Here is a 26535-nt window from a genome sequence, read left to right as displayed (position 1 = left end):
AAGAATGAGACAGGACTACGAGGAAGCAGGGGTGAGGAGAGGGAGAAAAGGCAGAGTTGGGGAAAATTAATATGGGAATCACAAGGGGAAAATGAGATGGTTGAAAGGATTGTCAGTTGTAAGATGGAGGGGGATAATTAAGTTATTTAAAAGATTCTGGCTATAAGAAGAGTTCAAAGAACTCCATTTCATGTAGATAGGGTTGTAAGCAGTTACATGAAGTACAAACTTGAATTAGGAGGGAGCTCTCGGAGAACCAGCTAGAAAGAACTATTATTCCCTAGGGTCCAGGATCTCTGAGTAAAAGGGTTTTTGTCAGATTAGGGGTAAAGCAGGTTGCAGACATGAAAAATCACTAGCCTTTTGGGGCAGCCAGGCAAGAGAATGGTCCACAAATACTTCCATTTTGCCCATCAGTATGTTCTTTGTTATTTCTGTAACAGTTTCTTGCATTCTAAATGGCTAGGGATGATTTTGCTGGTCTCTCTTTACTGAGGGGAAAGAAGGGAATTAGGTGACCAAGGTTGCCTTTGTCTTTAGATACATTTCTTTAGACAGAAGTCTAATGAGAGATTGTCCAAAACTTTGGACGATGGTAGCAGAAATGGTTAGTGAAAAAGCAGCTGGGATACACCTTAGGGGCTTTTGACAGGATCTTGGTGCACTTAAAAGACTTAAAAACTTGAGCCAACACAATGGCCAATCAGAATTCCAGAGAACTGGTGATGAAGTGTGTTACCCAGCTCCTAACAGAGGTTAAAGACTCAAGATCAAGAATGAGACTTTTTTTTGGACAGAATCAAAGCAGAAATTTGTTTTGTTTGACAATGTATATTTCTTACAAGGAGTTTCTTTTTCTACCTTGATGGATGAGGAGGTTGGAGAGAAAAATATAATTTTGCTCATGGAAGAAGTTTTTTAAAATATTTTTTGTTGATCAGTGGATTCTGGTAATGACCCTTGCAGAGCCATTCATTTTTGTTGTTCAGTTGTATCTAACTTCATGACCTCATTTAGTGTTTCCTTGGCAGAGATCCTGGCGTGATTGGTCATTCCCTTCTCCACCTCATTTTACAGATGAGGAAACTGAGACAAACAAGGTTAAGTGACTTGCCCAGGGTCACACAGCTAATAAGAGTCTGAAACCAGATTTGAACCCAGGAAGATGAGCCTTCCTGGGCCTGTCACCCTATGCTCTGTGCCACCTAGCTGCCCCAGAATCATTTATAAAGGCCCAGAAATGATCCTAAAGCCTTTCTGGTTGTTTGGGCTATATCTGTTCACCAAATACTATTGGAAGAGTTTCTTCTTGTAATATCTGTCCTGGGTATTGTTGGCACTTCCTCTTTGGCTTACTGTCTTGGAATGCTGATTGAAGCACGGAGAGTGTCTTGTCCAGGGTCCTGCAGTCAGGGTCTTCCTGTCCCTGAGGTCAGCTTTCTATATATTATACCTCTCACAGAGGTGGAATACTTGCTAATTGGTTACATGCTAGTAAGTTTCTAAGATACAAACCCTTTACTTCTGAGTCTCCATCTTATTGACCACTAGACAGAATAATCCAGAGGAGGAAAAAAATATGTCACAATTGGGAGATCAGGCAAGAGTTACATAAAATAAAACAATTGAAAAACAGACATTGAAGTCTCTTGGAGAACAGAATTTCAGGGAGATTTATACAGCACAGAACAATATAGGTCAAAGTTTGGGAGTCTTAATGAAATCAGAGTTGACTACAATCTCATTTCTAATAACTGTGGGTAAGTCAGATAAAATTTTCTTTGAATACTTTAACTTCTCTTCCCCTTCAGGCTCATTTCCCACTATAAGAGAACATAATTTATAACTCCCACACTGGAGGGTAAACACACAGTTATGATACATGATTTTCTGTGAAAACTGTGAGAAATATGCCTTATACCTTGCTCTATGTAAAGAAAACATAATTTGACCCATAACATAACTAAATCCACAGACAAACTTCAAAACCAGATTTGATTATATATCCAATTCTCTCCATTATTCATGCCAGTAAAAATTAAATTTACATATAAATTTACGTCATGTTAGTGTGTAAAGTATATGTTGCCCGTATAAGTTATATATACATACCTGCATGGGTTTGTCTAAATGTAGTTGACAGGAAGACATAAATAAATATCTCTACAGTCTCCTCCCCCAATCTTTTCTAAGGGATATTTTGGTTTTTGCTAGGCAGGGAGCGAGAGATTAGGACCATGGATCTAACTGCTCTGCTATCCTCAGAGGGGAACACAGGGCTGGAATTACATCTATCTACCTCCCTAAATATTGTTGGTCTGGAGAAAAAAATTTCTATAAGCCACTCTCCTGATTGCTGCCTCTTAACAGGGTGCCTCAAGCTGTATCTGAAGACTTCACTCCTTTTCCTCCAAATGCCAACTACACAAAAACCATCATACATAGTGAATGGCAAATGAATCCATTTAGCTAATTCAATGGCAAGCAGAAATCAGAGAAGTTATGCAGATGAGAATGTACTAGACAATACACAGAAAGAGATGTCCCACTGGAAGCAAGTTATCTCAGTCTACTGGAGAGAGAGTCCTTGACCTCATTCAATGAGAAATTCCTGAAATCTCTAGTATGGTAAGTTGGGGAATAGGGGCATGACTGAGGAAATAGCTCCTCTGCATGTCAGCTTCTTCCTAGAGTCTCTCCTTCCAAGGACCACTCCCTGAGGAAAGCCTAGATCTATATGTGTAGTCTCTCAATGCTAGAAGCCAAAAGACCAAGAGGATCTGTCATGTCCTAGTTCTTGCCAACTCCACACCTCTTGTGGGCAGAAAACAGAGAGTAATCATTCTTTCTGCCAGTGAGGGAATCACAAATATCAGGCTTGATCCTGGGGTTAAAAAAATGAATAATCCAATTTCCCTTCTTAACAGATTTTTGTTAGATTAACTAATATGACTCCCCAACACCAAGCCAAATCAGGATATTTACCTCTTCACCCCAGGGTATATTGTCCTTTGGTCCTGATTACTTTATTCTATATCATTTTATATGCCTTCCCATATTTCTTTGAGGTCTTCATATTTGGTTGGTTTGTTTTTTCACAGTGAAATAGTATTCATTATAGGCTGAATAAGTTGCAGTATATGATTGTGATGGAATACTATTGTGCTATAAGAAATGATGCTCAAGATGATTTCAGAAAAACCTGGAAACACTGATATGAACTGATGCAAAGTGATTGAGCAGAACCAGGAGAACACTGCACACAGTATTAGCAATTCTGTACAATAACCAACAGTGAACGACTTAGCTATTCTGAACAATACAATGTTCCAAGACAATTCCAAAGGACTAGTGATGAAAAATGCTATCTATCTCCAGAGAAAGAGCTGATGGACTATGAAGGCAGATTGAAGTATATTCTTTTTTATTTTCTGTTTTTTTCATGCTTTTTTCCCTTTGGGTCTGTATATTCTTTCACAACAAGACTAATATAGTAATGTTTTGTGTGAACATGTACATCCTATATCAAATTATTTACTGTCTCGGGTAAGGGGGAAGTGAGGGAGTGAGAGAAAAACTTGGAACTCAACTTTTTTTTAATGAATGTTAAAAGTTGTCTTACCATGTAACTGGCAGGGGGGCAGCAAAGAAATAACATAGCATTAAAAATGATATTCTATTACGTTTATGTGCACTTTTTTGTCTTCCTCCAAACACTGGACGCATGGGAGGCACCATGGTACACTGGAAAGGATATTTACTGGCTATGAAATTTAAGAACCTGTATTTGATTCCTGGTTCTATTTTTACTACCTCTGTAGCTTTGAACAAGTTATTACCTCTGGGTTTCAGTTTCTTCATATACCAAAAAAGAAGGTTGAACTAGATGCTCCTTTATGTCATAAATCTATTATCCTAAGATCTTTATCCACCTTCTCTGGAATGTTGTCTTCTTTTCTGGGCACTATATTTTAGGAAGGTCTTTGATAAGCTGGAGAATGTCTAGCGCATGACATCAAGGATGTTTAAAAGTCGTGGAAAGAATACTGAACTTGAACTCCAAAGACCTGGTTTTAAGTAACTTATTAATAACTTGGATAAAGTGACATTCTCATCCTATTTTCAGATGACAAAAGCTGGGAGGGATAGCTAACACCTCTGATAGCAAAAATAACCTTCAGAAAGATCTTGACCAACTAAAACCCTGGGCCAAATCTAATAAGAAGAAATAAAATGAAAATAAATGTAAATTTTCAGTTAAAAAAATCAACTTCATGAATACAAGATGGAGGAGGCACGATTAGATAACAATTTGTCTGAAAAAAGATCTGGTGGGTTTAGTGAACCTGAAACTCAACAGAAGTCAACAGTGTGATATTGCACCGAAGAAAGGGAACCTAAGGCTTCATTTTGAGAGATATGACTTCCAGGAATAAGGAGGTGATAGTCTTACTTTACTCTCCTGTGGTCAGGTCATCTCTGGAGCATTATCCTTTGGGGGCTCTATATTTTAGGAAGGCCTTTGATGAGTTAGAGAATGTCCAGAGCATGACCCCAAGGATGTTGAATGGCCATCATCACCCTATGTATGGACTGATGGAAAGAACTAAGTATATTTGACTTTAGAGAAGATTAATGCAGCCATGATAAGTGTCCTTAAGTAATTGAAAGATTGCCATGAGGACGAGGGATTGGACTTGTTCTCCTTGGGACCAGAGGGTACAAGAAGTTGTGAAGGGAAGTTGTAAAGAGACTGATTTAGTTTTGATGTCAGGAGAAACTCTAATAATCATAGCTAGGCCAAAAGGTAATGGGCTCCTGTAGGAGTTAGTGGGTTTTCCCTGTCTTCAAGCAAAAGTGGTATGACCACTTGGGTATATCTTAGAGGGAATTCTTTTTCAGATGCTATTTGGACTAAATGATCATTTTAGTTCCTTTTAACTCTGAAATAGTTTTATTATCCAAATCCCACATTTTGCCACTGATTGGGGCAACTAGGGGCAAATAATTTCATTTCTCTGAGCCTCAGTTGCAAAATATGCTGGTTGGATTAGATCCTTAAGATTTTTTCTAGCTATGATCTTGTGATCCTATACTTTTACAGGTGGGGGGGGGGTTTGAGGAAAGCATTTTTTCACACTGTAAGGTGTGATATAAATGTCAGCTATTAGTACTATAATTGTTACAAATGGGCAGTGAAATTATCAGAAGATGGGCAGCAGGAAAGAGGAGGAAAATCAAAAGGTCTGAATAATCTATGAATTGGATAATCCCTAAGTAATTCTCAGTAAACTCTCTGTGGCTGGATGAAATGTTGAGAAACCTGTAATTATTAAAAATCATTTAATATAAAATGAAAAAAATATCTCATGTGCGGGTTTGGGGTAATTTATGTAACTAAAATTAATCTTCAGCCTTGAGTTGATCTGTTTTAGGTTAGGCAAGCAATGAAGAAGACTCCCCTCAAATGGAACAATTTAGATGTGTAATTTGAGGTCAGTTTCCCTTTCGATAGTAGACCTTCTTTGTAGCCTATGTGGAAAATACGGTAAAAAGCAGCATTTTTCCAATTGTTCTTTTCCTAGCTTTTTTGTTTATGCTTGGAAGTGAAAGGATGACATGTTTTATGAACCACTAGTTGTTATTCTTTGCCTGAATATCATGTTGGTTTTTTTGTTAGGAAAAAAATCACCAGAATATCTGAAAGTTTTTGATGAATAGAACCCTTTATTTTTTAGGAGAAAATGGATGGAACAGTTTGGGGCTTTGGGGGCCGCCTGTTGCTATCATGTGAAAGTTTCCCACTGATTTGACTTTTATTCTGCTGTGTGATTGGTGCCAAGATTTACATGATTGCTGTGGGGAACAACTGGGTTTAGCATAAGTAAGAATAACTGCTTTTCCCCTAGGGAGAGACAAAAAGGAAAAGTGAACAAGGCACAGAGACAATATTATCAGGAGTTATATTCCTATTCAGCTCTTTTATTCAGCCTGAATCTTGGATTCTATTGCAAATAATAAAAAGCAAGAAGCAAGTTGGCCCAGAGCCAAAGTCTGAGATTAGCAAAAGAACTATTTTTATTTTGGGGGGAAATTTGTTTGTGAACGGTAGGCCTATGTGATGAATGTGGTGGCTTGAATTTCCTTCTTTTTAAAAAAATTTGAAGTTGAGCAAGTTTTCTGTTCCTGTGAAAATGAACATAATGGTAAGAAAAGGAACAAGACATAATGGTGTTTAAATCTGACAGGGCAAGACCAATCGGTGCCCTTGCCACAGCTTCCTGGTGATTCATCCTTTTGTTACACAACTGACTTTCCCAGACTAGCCTGTGTGTTCTTTGAGTTGGGGTCAGCTAATAGTTTAGCCCATTAGTTAATGAGATATTTGACAGGTGGACTTTTCAGTGAAGGCAGAGTTAAGGGGTGGTGAGACTGTAAAGGAGAGGCTATCTTGGTAATCTGGCAGCATTTTCTGGTGGGGCTGAGGGTCTTCTCAACCTTTTATCCCTTTTCTGTTATGCCCTCTCCCTCCTCCTTCACCCTCACTTACTTCTATTCTGACTATTTCTTCTAGAGGCCTTTTATTTCCTGGGAAAATAGGTAGAATTATAGAATCACAGCATAATAGAGTTGCAAGGGACTTCCAGAGACCATCTGGATCAATCCTTTCCTTTGGGCAACCAAGACAAATTGCTGACTGCATGGGCAGCCCTGCCTCACGCCCCTTGTTGCCCTTATTTTACTTCTGTTCATCTACCAGTACTCCACCATTTTTTACGATTCTGAACAGAGACTTGTGGCTTATTTCCTTGAATGGTTTCTCCTCTTCCTTCTTTGGAATGATTATTCTCTCAGAATAATCAAATACTATACGATTTTCTTCCATGTCTCATTTAGCAAGACCTCTGCTGCTTTCCCAGCTTTTTCTTGGTGAGGAGTGGGACATGGCTAAGATGCTGCTGCTGGGGTGTCCTGAATAAATGAAAAAGTATTTATTAAGTACCTACTATATGCCAAGCAAGCACTGTTCTGGACATACCAAAAAGGGGGGGGGAGCCAGTCCTTGCCCTCTAGAACCGTATGTTCCAATAGTGGGTAACTATACATATAAGGGAGAAGGGTCCGAGGAATGAAGTTTTTGTCTGGGGAGTCACAGGAATGGTGAGAGGCCCAACAGGCCTGTGGGTTATCATGCCCTTTCTAGAAGCAATGTGTTGATTTGATGACTGTTCTCAGAGCAAGAAATGAGAAGCTGGAGTGAATGGGGATGCAGAGACAAAGGGTAATGTAGGGCCAGACCTGACAGCAGTGAAGATGTCTGGATGTCTGGGGTGGATGGATGGAAGTGATGTGAAGCATGTTCTGATGTTGGCTAGAGATAGCGGGTTAAATGAGTTTTTACTCACTGACTGATCAGGACGACTCATCTCAGAGTAGGAACTCCAAAGTTCAATGGATCAATTTCCCCATGGAAGGGGAATGGTGGTTTCTGGAGGTTCAGTTTAGAGGGTGCTATACTGGGTGAGGAAGAACAACGAGGTGAGGTGAAAAACATGGCCCTGGGGTAGCTAAGTGATAGAGTGGCAGGAAGGTTGGATTTAGAAATAGGAAGAAATGAGTATGGATTCTGTCTGAGACACTTCCTGAGTGAATAAGTTGGGACAAATCACAACTTCTCACTGCTTCAGTTTTCTCATCTGTAAAATGGGGATAATAATAGCACCTAACTCCCAGGGTTGTTGTGAGGATAAGATGAGATAAGACAGGTAAAGGACTCTGCAAACCATAAAAAAAGCGCTATATAAAAATGTTGTTATTCTTATCGTTATCGGTATTAAGTCTGAGGTGATGACTGGTTCAAATGTAAAGTAAGGTCTGGGGCCAGCTGGTTGTAGTGAACCACGGAGCCCACTCATCTCATTGATATCCTTTATGGTACTTTTGCCCTAAGAGACTATTGCTGACTTCCTGAATTTGGATCCACTTCCACAAACCCTGTCACCTACCTCCCACTTTGACCACTTGGATTTGGTATCCAAACGAACTCTGATCTGATTCATCACTGCTTCATATTTATTTGCCTTGATCTCAAGATGTGAGCCATCTTGTCTTTTCTCAGGAGACTTCTCCCAAGGACATTGATTAACCGAAGTGTCCCAGACACATTCTAGCTGTGGGTTAAGTCACTCATGTGAGGAATTCTTCCACATTGTAGATCAGCACCTGCTCTGAATACTGAGGCACTGAGTACTGGCAGGTAAGTACCTTATTTAGGGTCACACAGCCAGGAAGGGCCAAAAATAGGGCTAAGGGCTAAACCCAGGGCTTCCTAACTGGAAGAACAGACTTCTATTCATACATCAAACAACAAGAGGACAATTTTGTGTCTTCTCAGTTCTTCCTAAGAAGTAGATAAAGTGCTGTTTGCCTGAAGCATGAGGAATGAATTCCATGCGAGTAGGCTCCCTTTGTCCTGAACTGAAGCATTTTGACCCATGGGAAACGAAACAGTGGCAATTCAGGGGAACAAGTCAAGTTATGAAACAAGCATACATTAAACACTTCCTAAAGACCTGGCTAAGCACTAGAGCAGGGAGGATGTGGTTAGCACACCAGATCCATAAAAGAACAGTCTCAGGTGGAGAAATTACAGGAGACAAACCAACATTTTACCAGTGCCTCCTGTTCTCCTTTGCAGTGCCTTCTCCCTGACCTCTCTGTGTTGAGCTGCTTTGGTTCCAGACTCCTGTAATAAATACCTTTTCCACTCATGATGGAAAATACCATCCACACTCAGAGAAAGAAATGAGACTGAATGCAGATTGAAGCATACTATTTGCTATCTTTTTTTGTTTTGTTTTTTCTTTCTTATCGTTCCATTCATTCTAATTCTTCTATACATCATAACTAATGTGAAAATATGTTGAATAAGAATGTTTACAAAGAACCTATATTGGATTGCACTCTCTCTTGAAGAGGGAGGAGGGAGGAAAGTGACGAAAATTTAAAATTTATGGAAGTGAATGTTGAAAACTAAAAATAAATAATTTTTAAAAATATCTTTTCCTCATCTCTGCTTAGCCCCTCAGATTCAGTTATATCTTCAGTGATGGCTTGATCTAAAGTGATATCTTATTTATTTCTTCCCTTTGCAACTTAGACCACACCTTCATTTCCCAAGAGAATTCTTTTCCTTATTCCATTCCACAAACATGTGCTAGGCATGAAAATACATTCTTGGGATACAAAGGTAAAAATTCAATAATCCCTGCTTTCATGAAGCTTACATTCTTCTGGAAAGGGGAGAGTTACAACATGTAGTGATAATGTATATATACAAAGTAATGTGTATATGCAATGAATGTGTATATGCAAACTAAATAATGTATTATACAAAGTAATTTCAATAATAGAGAATGCTAACAAGGGGAATTAGCAATGGTCTTACGCAGGCAGTGGCCCCTGAACTGGACTTTGAAAGAAGCTAGGGCTGTGAGAGAACTTCTTGACTCCAGACTCTATGTGCTGCCCAGCTTGCAACCAGGGACGCTGTAGGTCTCGACCCCATACAGGGTTTAAGAAGTGCTGAAGGGGCCACAAGTGGAAAGTTTAAGAAACCCTGTACTACATCACCAGGGATGCTGTCATACTGATTCCCAAAGCCTGCGTAGGTTCCCTGAGCAGCTAATTCCTCTTAGAAAGGACTCAGTGTCTTTTCCAAGGGGACTTTGCCTGTAAAAAAAAAAAAAGTCAGAGACTATTATCTGCGGTTTTTCCTTGCAACCTGGATGATGATCGACAGAAAGTCTACACAAGTTAGTCAGGTGTCAAAAGGGTCAAAGGAGCAAAAATTGGGAGAATTTCCTTTCTAGGAAAAGAGGTGCATTGAATTGCATGGAACTTGACTGTTCCCCTTTGATCTTAGTGTTAACTTCCACTTCATGAACCATTCACTTAGCCTTTCTGTCTCTGATGTGAAATGGAAGTTGAAAATAATCCTTACCTTAAACCTGTCTCTCGGAAGCATTGTAAGGATTAACACTTATAAAGGAGTTTTCAGATGCTCAGATGAAAGGCACTACTTAAATACAAACTATTATTTTTTCTCTTCTTATTCCCATATTAGGATAGGTCTCTTCATGACAAGATAGGGTATAGTTAGCAAACCCACCCACCTAGGATTTCCCGGTATCATTACCTTCAAAGTGTTAATTCATGTTATCTGGACAGCATTCCATCCAGGACTAGGGAATTTTAAGTGGTCAGAATTCCTCCCCTTTGCTTTCAGAGTAAAGCCACCCACTAGGAAGACTGTAGGGGCATGTGATAGACTTCTAAGTTGGTAGAGCTGATTCCTGAATGAAGTGGTACCACAAGCTCCCATAACTCCAAAATATTTCCTCTGTTGGTCTGAAATTCTCTTATTGCTCACTGATTTGTATTGATCTATTAAAAACCATTTTAAAAATGCAAATAATCCTGGAAGGATAATCCCTTATCAGACATTAACACCTTATATTTAATTAATTAGTTTAACCAGAAAAAAGTAGGCTTGAAGCAAATGGGAAATAGAATCACAGAGTTGCCCTGTGATAGAGCTAGAAGAGAGTTGAGAGTGTTTTTAGTCCAACTTCACAAATGTAGCACATTGGGACTCCCTTTCCCCCACAAAAGTCACCTTAGGTTTAAGGTGGGCAGCTAGGTGGCTCAATGGTTAGAGTGACAAACTTGGAATCAGGAAGACTCCTTTTCATGACTTTGAATCTGGCCTCAGATACTTACTGGCTGTGTAACTTTGGGCAAGTCATTTGACCCAGTTTGCCTCAGTTTCCTTATCTATAAAATGAGGTGGAGAAGGAAACCACTCCAGTGGTTTCTGCTAAGTAAACTCAAAAGACACCACTAAGAATTGGACACAACTGAACAATTGCTCAAGGTACCTTCTTTCTCTATATACACTCAAAGTTATAATCCACAAGTCGTTCCCAATAGTTTCACCTTTACTAGTTAGCCAGGGGACACAATTAGTTCAAGGCAAGTGTATTTAAAAAAATAGAATAGTAAGAAAATCAAGCAACAATTATTTCTTGAGATTTTCTATGTGCCGGGCACTGTGCTAACCTCTGGAAATACAAAGGAAAGTAGAAACAATCCCTCTGACACAGCTTACATTTAATTGTGAAAATAGCATAAAGACAGACAGACATACAACACCCACAGCCTGAGAAGGGAAGGCATTAGGAACTAGGTGAGGTGTGGAGGAGAGGAAAGACCCCACACAGGAGCAGGGACTTGGGCTGAGTCTTAAAGAAAGTCAGAGATTCTCCAAACTGGAGGTTAGGACAGGGAACACTCCAAACTTGGACAACCAGCGTAAACACACAAAGGTGGGAAATGGAGCGTCATGTGTGACTGATAGCAAATAGGTCAGCGTGACATTAGACATTTCCCTCCTGTAACCTCAGGAATATTGTCTCAGAAATAGACAGGCCATAAGTGAAAAGAATGGACACACAGGGATCACTCATGGGGCACAAACAGTGGGAGTGCTGCGTTGAAAAGCAACCACCATGGTTTTGTGTGTGTGTCGGAAGCCAGTTTGGGACAGCTTAAAGCACTGGACAATTTTCCAGATGCACTTACTTCCTTTTATTTATATGCACTGTCAATTTTCTATAATTGTCCTGTATGCATAGATTGGGGAAGGGTGCAAGGATCTGTGAAGTGCCTGCTATGCCTCTGGCCCTGTACTAAGGACTCCACGAATGCTACTCATTTGATTAGTATACTGACTGACTTCAAGTGCACTTGATCACTTCTGTGGCTCCAGGGCTGCAGATGGCTTGTGGTTATGTTGCTGCACTCATCTTTCTGGGCCTGTTCCCTGCTGGCTGCTGCACCTGAATGTCATGCCGTGTCTCTCCTGCTCCCTGTGATGAGTGTTGTGTCCTGCTCTTTTCTGGGTGCCTTTATACATAGGTCTTGTGGTCCCTGCTCGGTAAACTCTTCAAGGCCTTCTTGCTGGTCCTTTCAGTTCCAATCTGGTAGGTTGTGAGCAGTTGAAAGTGTCTTCCTTCTTTAGTCATGATCAGAGGTTACAAGCCACCACATACAGCTAATGGAAGTCACAAATTGTACCTCCACATCAAAATTAAGTCTTATCTTTTAACTGTTATGTCTGTGACTGAGATCATACTCCTTGTCCTCAGACATCTATCTGACTTAGGTTTTAAAATTCCTAAGATCATCTCTAGCTTGGCATGCAAGTGAATTTGATCTAGAACAAGCAAAAGGAGCAAGGGTAATTATTTCTACTTACTTGATCTCTATCCCTGCCTTTATAAAGCATATCGATCAGCAGCAAAATTCTCCAGTTTGTGTGCATACGTTTTGACCCAACTATACCTCTACTAGGTCTGTACCCCAAAGAGATCAAAGAAAAGGGAAAAGGACCTATAAGTACAAAAAAAAAATATAGCAGGTCTCTTTGTGGTGACAAAGAATTGGAAATTGAGGGGCCATTCATCAACTGGGGAATGGCTGAACAAGTTGTGGAATATGATTGTGATGGAATACTATTATGCTATAAGAAATGAAAGCAGGATGCTTTCAGAAAAACCTAGAAAAACTTCCATGAATTGATGCAAAGTGAAATGAGCAGAACTTGGAGAACATTGTACACAGTAACAGCAATATTGTATGATGATTTACTGTGAATAGCTATTCTCAGCAATACAATGATCTAAGACAATTCCAAAGGACTTATAATGAAAAATGCCTTCCACCTCCAGAGAAAGAATGGACGGAGTCTGAATGCAGATCAAAGCATACTTTTAAAAACATTTTATTTATCTTTCTTGGGTTTTTAGGGAGGCTGTGTTTTCTTTCACATGACTAATATAGAAACACATTTTGCATGACTGCATATGTATCAAATTGTTTGTCTTTTCAATGGTGGGAAAAGAGAGGAAAGGAGAGAGAGAATTTGGAAGTAAAATGTTTTTTAAAATGTTAAAAATTGCTTTTTTTTACATGTAATTGGAAAAGAATAAAATATTTTTAAAAGGAATTTTGCAAACTTTGAAGCACTGTTTAAAGAATCCTATAGCTTTTTCCTGCATTTTGGCCAATGAATAATTTCACATAAGAGAGAAGTTGTGTGTATGTGTCTGTGTATGTAGTCAACTTTACAACAGGTAATATAAATGCAAACCCCAATCACATGTAACACTAAAACACATGATTATATTTTTAGATATCTCAACACAGTTTTAGTCAGCATTTTCCCCCATATTGCATTATGCCATTTAGATTTTCCTTATTTCTGTATATTTTTCGTATTTGACATTCTTTATGGCAATATAGTGAGCCATTGCATGGATCTACCACAGCCTGTTTAGTCATTCCCTACCACTAGATATGTAAGCTGTTTCCATTTTTGTTTTCTTATAAATTGCACTGCAATAGATACCTTTGTTGTTTTTCTAATGCCTTTTTTCTTTTAAATCATATCCTTGGGTTATATAAGTTTCAAATGGAAGATCCTTTATGAATGATGAAATCCTAGATATCCTTTCTCATGGCCATCATTATACTGATTGCACAAAATTTCAGAACATTTCAGGGCCTTATTAATGGCAGTTATGATTATTCAGAAGGGGCAGGACAAAGAATACATGAAGGAAAATCCAAATAATGAAGAATGATTGTTGTTTAACTATAACATGCAGTTAAAAAGCTAACATAATGAGTTAATATGCCTGTCAAATAAGATAAAATTTATAAAGTGCTTTGCACAGTGCCAGGTACATAGGAGGTACTTAATAAGTCCTTTGATCCTTCCCCTTCCCCAATCCATGTATGCAGGGCAATTATGGCAAGTTGACAGTGAATATGAATAAGAGGAAGAAAATGAGTATGGAAAATTGTACAATGCTTTAAGATATCTCAAACTGCCTCTTGACACACACAGAAAATCATGGTAGCTGTTTTTAACACCAATGTTCTTTAAATGATTCTGTAACGTTGCAAATCTTGGGACAGCCCAATCTCCAGAGATTATGGTCACTCAAAGATCAAGAGAGACATAGTTTAAGTGCATATGTGCTGCAGAATATTTTCTGAGATGACTTGTATGCAAGAAGTGATGCAAAAGCTACCGTTCAGGTCATGTGTGATCTGATCCAAATTAACAATCATTTATTAAGTATTTATTTTGCATGAGGCACTGTGATGTGCACTGGGGATACAAAGACAAAACAAAAAATAGTAATTTTACTGAATAAGAGGAAAACACACCTTGTAGCTACTTAGAAGCTGAAGGATGTGTGAGATGTTGTGAAGGTAGAATTGACAAGACTTGGCAACTAATTAGATATAGGAGGTATGGGAAAGGAAAGGGTGAAAGATGGCTTCAGTGTTTTGAATCTGGATGATTGGAAGTAGAATGGAGCCAACAACAGTGAGAGTTGGAGAAAGGGTGGATTTATAGGGAGAATAGCGATTTCCACTTTAGACACACTAAGTTTTAGTTGTCTATGGGACATCCAGTTGGAAATGTCCAATAGGCATTTGATTTTGAGCTGGAACTCAGGAGAGAAACTATACTTGCATATTTGGGTGTTTTGGAGCCAGTTCAAATTGTCTCAAAAGAACCAATTGTTAAATTTTCATTGTGAGTATTTGAACTTTGGAAATTGGCAAATACTACAATTCAGGAGTTGATTTATTGCTTTGCTTAATATAGACTTAACAAAGTGCTGGAGAAAATGTTAATGATGCAGATTAAATTATAAGTGTGTGTTGCAGTCCATTACTAAACATTTACCAGCATAAACCTGTATAGATAAATACATAGAAAATCACCACAAAGTGATTTTGAGGGGTAGGGAAGTAAGTACTTATCCACGGTTACACAGCTAGTGGGTGACAGAGGCAGGGCTTGAATTCAGATCCCAAGACCAACCTTCCACCTACTATACTGTGCTGGGTACATTTTTTTTTTCAGAGAGCCAGCTGTTAAATATTTACTATCATAGCGCTAATTGTATGTACAAATTGAAGTGTCATCTGAATAAATATCACCACTTGACTTCTGGGAACTGATGAAATCACTGAGAGATAATGTAAAGATAGAAAAGAAGAGGGGCTAGATCAGAGTCTTGGGGATCATCCGTAGTTAGTGGGTGGGGGCTGGCTGATGATCCAGAAGAGTCTGACAAGAAATGGTCAGTTAGCAGAAGAACCAGTAGAGATCAATGTCATAGAAACCCAGGATTAAAAGCTTATCTAGAAAGAAAGGTAAAGAAAGTGGGTAGTACTGTAGTGACAAAAACAAAACAAAATCAAAATGATGTATATAGTTCATATGGAACATTGGTTCCCTGAAATATTAGAAGATTGAGAGGAAGGTATATTGGTTGGATCCTTAATGGAGGATTTCTGGGCAAAAATTAAACAGAAAGAAAAGATGTATAAAAGGATATATCCATACCATTGACATCACCAATTCACCAAAAAACGAAGGTGTGTTCCCTATAATGGGAAAATTATATGGCCAACATTATGGCTCATTTTCCTATTGTTGGATTGATATCTAGAAAGTCTGCCCCAATATGGAGCAGCAATGTATGCATATGCTTATTTCACTAGAATCCCCCCAAAATTTATTTTAAAGTAAATTTTGAAATAAATTAACTGGCATAGGTGTTACTTAATATTTGTTTTAATTTGCAGATCTTTATAATTAATGGTCAAACATTTCCCCAACTGTTCATTAATAATTTTTGTTTCTTCTTCTGTCAATTTCCTGTTTGTATCTTGAGTACTCATTCAGTGGAGACTAAATTACTTCTATAGATGTCTCTGTTTCCTATAAATCCTAAAGGTTGAGATTTTCCCACTTATATATTGCAATTATTTCTTCCATTTTGTTTTTTTCTTTTTAATCTTAGTTCTTTTACTTTCTTTTGTATATTTTCATATTTTTATAAATTCAAACTTGTCGTTTTTATCCTCAATAACTTCTTTCATTGCATCAAAAGTCAAGAAATTATATAATTTTCAAATTTAGAGAAAGCACACTATTTTAATTTCTCTTAGATTTTTAAAGGTTTAAAAATAGTTAACCACATGAAGTGGCACAGTAGATATAGCACCAGGGCTAGAGACAGGAAGTCCTGAGTTCAATCTAGCCTCAAACACTTACTAGCTGTATACCCTGGATAAGTCACTTCTGTTTGCCTCATTTCCATCATCTGTAAAATGGAGAAAATAATAATAATACCTACCTCCCAGGGTTGTTGTGAGGATTAGATGAGACAATATTCATAAAGTGCTTAGCATAGTGTCTGGCATACAGTAAGCACTGTATGTGTTAGGTATTATTATTATTAATATAAATTTATTTTTAGTCTTATCGCTATTCAGTTTTCCCAGATGCATTTATTAAGGTACCATGGTATGGTGGACAGAGAGCTAGCCTTGGAGTTAGGAAGACCTAGGTTCAAGAACTCTGTCTATGATACCCATTAGTATTGTGTCCATAGGAAAGTTACTTAATCTCTCAGCGCCCCCAGTAGCTCTCAAAATCTATAAGCTGCCACATAGATAGGAGTTTTCACACCAGAATTTCTCTACACCCATGAAAGCACAGGTCCAGATCACGTACATACATACATATACCTCATAGATCCATTGCATTCTCTTGACCTGAAAAATATCATACAGTATATATGATACACAGGATAGGTAGGTAGCACCATAGTTCATAGAGTGTCAGGTCTGGAGTTAGGAAGACTCATCTTCTTGAGTTCAAATCTAACCTTACTATCTATGTGACCTTGGGCAAGCCACTTACTCCTATTTGCCTCAGTGTCCTCATCTGTAGAATAAACTGGAGAAGGAAATGGCAAACCATTTTAGTATCTTTGCCAAGAAAATCCCAAATGGGGTCATGAAGACACAACTGAACAAAAAACATATGGTACATACGTAAATAACTGAGTTGTAGAGAACATAAGATCCTGTTGTGTTTATTAATGTTGGTTATGAAGAAAGGATTTGATTTGATAAAAACAAAACCCTGTATTATAAGCTCTTGTATAGAAAGGTGTTGTTGCCTATCCATATATTAGCCATTTTATACCAAGACTCTTTGATTGCTACAATCACAGACATAGTCCTTGTCCAGAGCCTCTAACAATATCTGAGACATAAAATGGGGAGATAGGTGCTCACTGAAAGAATTTACCACAGTGCTAGAGGAGATCCAGTGCAGAATGCAGGTCACAACGGGATTCCCTATGGATAGTGAGGAAATGCTTCTGTTTATAGATGATGTGCTCCTTGTTTCAAACTTCCAGACATTGCAAAGTTTCTTGGAAGAAATGTGTAATCATTCAAAATGGTTTGGTCTGTTCCTACACATAGGAAAGACTGGATGGATAACGTATATTGGCCTGATTTCAACATGTATTTGGATGGACAGCCTATAGATCTTGACCACCAAGAAGTATATCTTGGACAGACAATAGAGATGAGTTGAGCCCAGAGTTGAACAAGAAGAATAGAATAAGCTGGATTGCTTTTAGGAAAGTACAAAAGTCCTCTACTATCCCAAGGTTCCCATAAAAGCAAAGGCTCATTTTTTTTCATTTCTAACTACTGGTATTGTTTTTTCATTGTTGAGTCATTTTTCAGTCTTGTCCAACTCTCCGTGACTCCATCTGGTTTTGGGGTTTTTTTTGCAAAGATACTGTAGTGGATTGCTATTTCCTTCTGAAGCTCATTCTTCAGATGAGGAAACTGAGGCAAACAGGTTTAATGGATTTGTCCAGGGTCACACAGCTAGGAGGTGTCTGAAGCCAGATTTATACTAATGAAGATGAGTCTTCCTGACTCCAGGCCCAGCAGTCAGTCCACTGTACCACCTAGCTGCCCCTGGTATTGCTACAAGGAAACAAGAAATGAATATACAAAGAGTTAAAAAATGAATGCTGTACATATGTAATGGGAGACTGGCCAGTAAGGTTCAAGCATTAACCATGTGAACAATAAATATCCTCTCTGCTACCAAGATATATAAAGACTGGTAAACATATCCAGAAATGCATAGTCAATTATCCCACTTGCCCTCCACTTAAAATAGCTAACAAGATGCTGATACCTTAATCATGTGGAAACACTAATATTCCTATTGAATCAATCAATTGGAAATATGGACTGGGTGTGAACATGCCCCAGACATCTCTGTTGAATCAATCAATTAAATGTATAAAACTAATGTACAACTTGTCACAGTGTGTAGTTCTTCCATAAAGTAGCAAGCTAGTCTTTTTTTTTTTCAAACAACATAGGCAACTCATTGGAGTTGCGCTCTCTGAAGCATAGTTTGTATACTTGACAGTTCAGCTCAAGCAAGAACTTTAGTGTCTGGCACCTTATCCTGCCAGGTGATCCTCAGAATCTTCCTAAGACAGCTCAAATGCAAGTGATTCAGTTTCCTGACGTGACACTGGTAGAGTGTCCATGTTTCACAGGCATACAAAAACAAGGTCAACACAACAGCTCTGCAGACCTTCAATTTGGTAATCAGTCTAATACCTCTTCTCTCCCAGCTTTTCTTTGGAGCCTCCCAAACACTGAGCTAGCTCTGGCAATGCATGCATCAACCTCATTGTCAATGTGTACATCCCTGGAAAGTACACTGCCAAGGTAAGTGAACTTATCCACAACATTCGAAACTTCTCTATTTGTTGTAATCGATGCTTCCACATATGAATGGTGTGATGGTGGCTGATGGAGCACCTGTGTTTTCTTTCTCACATGGGACAGGCAATCACATGGTGGTCAGAAGAAGCAATACAAGGTCACTCTCAAGGTCTGTCTCAAGAACTTTGGAATTTATAGTGTGACATGGGAGACACTGGCACAGGACCACTCAGCATGGCGTACCCACATCAGAAAGGGTTCTATGCTCTATGAGCAAAGCAGAATTGAGACAGCACAAAGTAAATGTAGGATGTGCAAATTTGAAGTATCCACCCTAAATATTCACATGGACTATCTGTGCCCAACCTGTGGTAGAGCATTCCAAGATCATATGGGTCTACTCAGCCACAGCTGGACACACTGAAATTTCACTTCATCATAGTGATGTCATTTTGGTCCTCTTTGAGAATGAAGGACAACAACCAACCAGTAAGCCAGTTCAGAGACCTGGCATTTCTGTGTCTGGTTGCATAGAGGAAAGAGCAGTCCTAGCTAGGCTCCTGAGAAGGAATCATTTTAGGAAGGGGTGAGTAGAGCCTCTGTCTATACATCTTCCACTCCCAACCAGAGGAGGGACATATTTGCTTCAAAGGATTGGAGCATTTGGACTTCTTACTAATGTTCTAGCAACATTCCCAGATCAGCAGTGGCTGGTAGCAGGGTCTGCATCAGAAGCTAAGGACTCTAAGGAAAGGCAGTTTTGAGATTCTTCAAGGAGTCCAGCAGAAAGCTACACTGCATTTAAGGGTAAACTTCTTGAAGACCCCATGAAGGAGAACAAGGAACTGGCAAAATGACTTCTCAGAGTTGAGTTATCCCCTTTGGAGCATATGATCTAAGCTTGAGTGCATTTTTTAACAGTATTTTTTCCCCAGTTACATGTCAGGAAAATTTTTAGCATTAAAGTTTTACAGGATTTTGAATTCCAAATTTTTCTTGGAGTACATTTTCTTCTGAACCCTGTATATGCTTGTAGGAGAGTGTGCACCCAGTTTGGGAGGATATTTATACCAACTGTTCTTACTGATGGGGTTCTTGGGTGCATGTGCTTGGACCCCAATTCTAAAATCACATTTCTCTCCAAAAGTCACATTTCTCCCTAGCCTCAAAACACTGTCTCAGGCAGTTTCTCCCCAGTTCAAGGACACAGTCTGTCCCAGTAATAACTGTTATCTCCCTTCCTACTACAGTAGCCAGCTGAACCTGTAGAACTTATTAGTCTGAACCAGCTGTGTACTGGCTGAGCTGGCTGTGTACTAGTTCATAACGACATTTACTACTCACTGACCAATCATATGTATCCTAGACTTAGACATACTGCTTTACATTTATCATCCTGATGAATATCTGGTCACTGGATTCAGATGGCTCTGGAGGAGAAGTGAGGCTGGTGACCTGCACAGCCCTCCCTCACTCAAAGTCAAGTGCAAGTCATGTCATTATTTCTTTGATGGCACGGTCTTCTTTGGCAATGAAGGACAAACACAAAACATTTATCTTGTCTAACAAGACATTGATACAAGCAGCCTGTTATTCCTTAGTCAGCCCTGACCATAAGTTGACTTAGTGATGTTTCAGGCCTAAAACAACACTTCCATGTAGCTTCCCCTTGGGCTAATTCCCGATTAACTCTGGGTAAAATACCTGCTCAGTAGAGACCAAAAGTGTATATTCCTTTAAGAACTAACCACTCTTTAACTATTCCCTAATCCCACCCTGAATCACCTAATTAGCATATTTGGCAAATGTTTTACTATAGAATATCCCATATAAACTTTACCTATACCCCTCTAAGGTTGCAGGTTCTCTAAGAACTCTTAAATCTTTGCCACCTTGACCTCAACAATGCTTAAGTTTGTGAATTCATTGGTGGGAGGGGACCGGAGGGAAAGGGGGTTCTCACCCCTCCTTCCAGCCCTCATCATATTCACATCACTTTAGTAATGACTTATTTGTAAAAGCTAACTGATGCCAATGGATAACCATGAGAATATACACTAGTAGGGCCTTGTGAACTATAGCATTAAAAGAGGAGTCCCTGAGTTCTCAGAGTTCCCTGGAACTCAGAGGGGAAAAGTCTCAGCTATCCTCTGGGGGATGAGCCTGACATGAGAGAAGGTTGGGAGTGAAGGCTCAAAGCATGTGTTACAGAGTGACTTTTTCCCCTTCCATGTCAAAGAAAGTGCAGGTATTATCTGACTATGTACTGTGGGTTTACTATCTGCATGACAAAAAAAACCTATTAATTAGTTGCATACGCATACAAAAAAAGCTGGAATTGATAAACTCTCTTTTCTGTTGACTTTTCAGTGAGGAGCAAAGTCCTCCCTGAGCAACGGGAAAGTTAGTAGTGGTGGCAGGGATCATATCTCCCCATCTGGTCAACACGTGATCATGACATCACTGTTTCTTTTGTCTCTGTGTATTTTTTCTTCTCTGATCTTAGTAAATGAGTATCAGAAATAGAAGGGCCATGTTATAATCTTATTAGTTTTGAAAGGTTGGAAAATCCACTACAGATCCAAAAGCTACAATCCATAGTAGAGTCTATGGCTAGCAGCAGATAAGCCTAGGCAAGAGTTGACCTTGTAAACCTCAAGTAAACTGCTTGACCCAGTCCAGTGGTGGATTAAGTCAAGCTGCTAAAAGACCCCATCCAAAAGCAATCTGGTGACTTGTGCATCAGCAATATAACACCCCTAAGTGAATTTAGTAGTGGTAGGGAATGTTTTGCAACTACCACTTTAAGTCTGAGTCCATTCTCCCAAGGGTTGAACATGGTAGAGAAGAGTGTGCTCCTGATTTGGTAAATTATACTTTAATTCTTGCTATATCTTCTCTGTAAATATTCTTTTGTAAAAGCTGTTAACAAAAGACCCCCAGGCCCAAAAAGGGACCCTAAATAGAGTATGATCACAGATTACAAAAGAGTTTATTGTTTGAAAAGAGCTTGCAAGGGAGAGAAGAACTTGCAAGTGAGCAGAGAGAGTTCTCAGCTGCTCAAAGGGGAGTAGGAAAGGGTGAGATATTTATGGTTTCTGGAGGCTTCTGAGCAAGGGGTGAGGAAGTTAAGGTGAAGGGGACATATTTAGAAAGTCCTGAGCAAGGTCTAGAGTCAGCAGCTGTTGCTCAAGGTTTCCCTTAAGTTGGTCAAAGCTGGTTCTGTGGTTTCTGGTAGCTACAGGCATCTCCAAATTTGGCCAGAGTTCACTTGCAAAGGATCACTGGTACGTCCAGCAACGCTGGTCTTTAGAAGTCCTTCTGATTGGCTGGTTGTTGTGTTCCTGCTTTGTCTTGTTCCCCTGTAAAGAAGAAAAAGCTCCAACATATATATTCAGAAAGCAAACTGGTTAATTATGTAGGGTAGATATTAACTGACCATTTATATTGGAAGGAATATATCAGATGAGGGTCTGTGAATGCTGGCACTAGAAAAAATGACTTCCCAACCCTTCTGGGTTATCCCTAGAACCATGAAAGGAGAAGTATTTGGCTTTATCCTAGGGAGCCAACCTATTAGTCTAAGTGTGTGTTGGGAGATTAGCTCCAGAACCTATGTGTGATACATAGGACAATAAAGAGGTATAAGTATAATCAATGAGGAGCTCCAGAGAAGAACAAAGCTAAAAAACTGGAAGCAAGGAATTGTATGATAGAAATAGAAGATAGATTGGTTATGTTTTTAGAGTGAAGGATGATGGGTGAATATTCATAGGGCCCCACTGAAATATCAGGGGAAAACTAGGAAGGCACACTAGGTAGACCTTGTTGATTTGACACCCAGCATAGACAAGGAGGGTCAAATGGCAAACTGCATTATTGGAAGGAATTATGGAAATGATGATACATATTTCCATTTCAATGTTTTTTTCTATAAATGATAAGTTTTGATGTGGAAATGGGATTATAAAAGTTGTATAGAACTTTACAGGGGTTATAGAAGGACTCAGGAGGGCAGGACAAAGTCAGGTGTCAGACAACAATAAGCCAGGAGACAACACTGGATTCCTGAGTACCATGTCCTGAAAGAGAAAAGGACAGGAAAGGAAATGCAAAGATAAATAATACTAGCTACCATTTATGCTGCACTTACAATGTGCCAGGCACTGTGCTGAGTACTTGATCATTATCCCACCTTATCCTCACAACACCCCTGGGAGGTAGGTTGTTGTTGTTCAGTTGTTTCAGTCATGTCCAACTCTTCATGAACCTATTTGGGGTTTTCTTGGCAAAGGTACTGGAGTGGTTTGCCATTTCCTTCTGTAGCTCATTTGACCGATGAGGAAACAGAGGCAAACAGGGTTAAGTGACTTGCCCAGGGTCTCACAGGAAGATGAGTCCCCCTAATTCCCAGTCCAGTGCTTGCTCTGCTATACTACTTAGCTGGGAAATAGGTGCTATTATTATTCCCATTTTACTGATAAGGTAAACAGAGGTTAAATCACAGCTAGTAAGTGTCTGAAGCTGGATTTAAACTCAGGAATTACTGAGCAGGAGCCCAGCACTCTATCCACTGCACCACCTAGCCATTGCCTATATCATATCTACATAAAAAGAGGAAACTTTCGATTGCGTCAGCTTTATCCTCAGCCTGCATCCTTGAGATAGAAAGCTTGGGAACAGGCAATTTGTTGCCTATTGTTAAAACTTAGAGGTTAAAACTTAATGTAGACCAGACTGTGTAATTAGGTTCCTCAGGTTATTCATAAAGAAATGCAGTGGGCAAATGAGAAGTAGACCCCTGGAGTTGGCTATAGATTCTGCTTATGAAATTATCAAGGAGCTGGGCAATGGTTTCTAGGAGAAAGCAGGAAGCAAGATGGTTCCTCAAATTTAAAATACAGTTCATTCAGGAGTGATGGCAAACTGGATTGGAACAGGTCAAAAGTAGAGCATCAATGAAGCAAATGGGCACAGAGATAAATGGCTCTCACTTAGATGGTTTGACTTTCTCCAGTTTTTCTCAATACATAATCTCATGCCAGGACTGTGCCCTGCAGGAGAGCCTTCTGTCTGCTTGATGCCACACAGCTGCAAGCCATGCACAGTCATAATAACCAATGGCTCACCTTTGCCTAAGGATGGCCCATGGGGTGATAGGAAACAAGAGGTCTATTGTACTCCATGGCATGACAACGGGTTTCTCTTTCTACCTGTGTATGAAACATGGGAACCATGGCAAGTCACAAGTTCCTTGGATTTCAAATTCTTCATTCACAAAGTGAGAGCATAAGACTAGATAATGTATAAGATACTGTCCAAAATTAACATTCTGTGACATCCTAGTGACAAATTTTTGATATTTTAGTCTTCTTTACATTTCCTCTACTGAAATCTTATTCTGATCCTTCATTGTGATGTGGATTTGACTCTAGCCTTTTGAAAGGGATACCAGCAGATTCAGAAAGTTCCAGCAGGACTTATTATAGTAGGAAAGACTTCTGAGATGGACCCAGTGACCAGCAATGTTTCTGTCCTTCTTCAACCAGTCTAGCTAAGTTTGGACAAGTTCATTATTAAAAGTGGGCTCCCAGTTAATGAATCTCATGAAACTATCCACTAAAATATGAAAGGTAGGGGGAGGAGGGGCAGGGTAGGAGCATCAATGAGGATAGTATCTGCACTGATAGATGTGTTCAATGCATTTGGCACATCAGAAGTCGTTAAACTGACAAAAATAAAACTGGTATGCTGCACATTAGAAAAGATAGAAATCATTTTTCATTTGGTCCAAACCAGTGCAGGGAGGTCTTGCAACAGAAAGCTCCTTCCACTTAGTCAGGTCAGCAACTCATGTATAATGTCTTTGACACATATTAGCATTGTGTCCAGCATTGTGTCCACCAGCAAGTCACTTAACACCTCTCAGTTCACTTGGCAACTCTCTAAAACTATAAGCTGCTCAGCAACATTGCACAATGATAAACCATGACAGATTTAGCTCTTTTCAGCAATACATGGATCCAAGATGATTCCAAAAGACTTGTGGAAAATGCTACCCACATCCAGAGAAGGAACAATGAAGTCTGAATATAGATCAAAGCATACTATTTTCACTTATTTTTTATTTTTTCTTTCTTGTGGTTTTTCCCTTCTGCTCTGATTCTTCTTTCACAGCATGACTAATGTGGAAATATGTTTAACATGATTGTACATGTGTAACTTATATCAGATTGCTTGTTCTCTTGGGGAAGGGGGGGAAAAGAAGAGAGGGAGAAAAATTTGGAACTCAAAATTTACAAAAATGAATGTTGAAAACATACATGTTAATTGGGAAAAAGTAAAATACTATTAAAGAAAAAACTCCTTTTACTTTACTCATTTGGGAAGATCTAAAAAAAAGCCAACAAAAAATTTTAATTTACTGATTTATAGTGAGAGGAGGGACTTTTCACACTGGTAATTGCTGATATCTGTGAAAGTATAGGTCCAGAATAAATATGTTACATAATAGAGATATACATATATGCTTATATATGCATTTGTCAAGTCATCTTGACTTTATATCTCACTGATCCATCAACTCTTTTCTTGGAAAGAGAATTACGTGTCCCTATATTTAATGCTGAAAAATATAAAAAAATGAGATCTCATTGTGCTTATATTTTAAGGAAGAAAAAGAATTTACTTTGGTAGATGCTACATTATAAGCTCTTGTGTTTTTACCCCATACATCAAAATCATTGCAGATTTCTTGGAAGCTATAACAACCAGAATAACTCTAGGTATAGAAAATTTCTTCCACCAATGCAGATAGACAGCTTACCTTTCATTTATAACCTTAGAAAGACTGCTTGGAATTTTATTATTATTTTTCTAATTCAGTAAAATAATCTTTTGATAATTTCATTGAAATGGCATTGAATACGAATGCTAAGAAATTAGAGAACTTGACTATGGTCATATAGCTACCATGTATCAAAGGCAGGCTGAAAATTCTTCATTCTGGACCATAAGCCTCACAAAATTTTACATCATTTAAATAATATGAAACTTCCATTTAAATTTCAGTTATAAAGTATAAGACAAATTTCATGTGCCAGTTAGATGGAGGACGTGGGAGGGCAAAAGATGCTTTGTAATGTTTGCCAAGATGAGATGCTGAGTTCAAAGATTTTGCTGGGTTTTGCTATAACTGGAAGTAAGATGACAGGCTCCTCTTGGCCAAAGCACAAATAGTGCAACACAATTTTCCTCATGTCATAAGATCTTGGAGAGTTTAGAATCTAGCCAGTGGTGTCAAACTACAATAGAAATGCAGAACCCTACAGCCTGCATATTGAATTAGAAAACCACAAATTCACATTAGCTATCTTTCATTCTATTTTTATTTAATTTGTTGAATGCTTCTCAACTACATTTTAATTTGGTTGGGTACACTTAGGAGTTCAGCAGTCCCCAAATTTGACAATTCTGGCTATGCCATCTCATGAATCATAAGGCTTTAGGGGGGAAAATACACTGTGAAGAAATGAAGTCGAGTATTTAGCACCTTAGAAACAAACATGGCTTTTAACATGCTAATGTTATGAGATTACAAAATAAAAGATGATGAGGTAGTACCTTGTACAAAACCTAAGAACTGTTTATTTTTATTTTAATTCATAAATGTTTCTCTGGACAAACTTCATAACCTCCTGGAACAAGCTACTAGCTGCAGAACAGCATGGTACACTTAGGATGGCTGAATAAAAGGAGCCAGTCGTGCAGGGATGAGCACAATGAGATGGAAAAGCACTTCTAGTTTGTTCATTTTCCTAATCA

The sequence above is a fragment of the Notamacropus eugenii genome, chromosome 5 (genome assembly GCF_028372415.1).
Source record: "Notamacropus eugenii isolate mMacEug1 chromosome 5, mMacEug1.pri_v2, whole genome shotgun sequence".
In the NCBI taxonomy this organism is placed as follows: Eukaryota; Metazoa; Chordata; class Mammalia; order Diprotodontia; family Macropodidae; genus Notamacropus; species Notamacropus eugenii.
The sequence above is the reverse complement of the archived record's forward strand: the minus strand, read 5'-3'. Positions refer to the sequence as shown.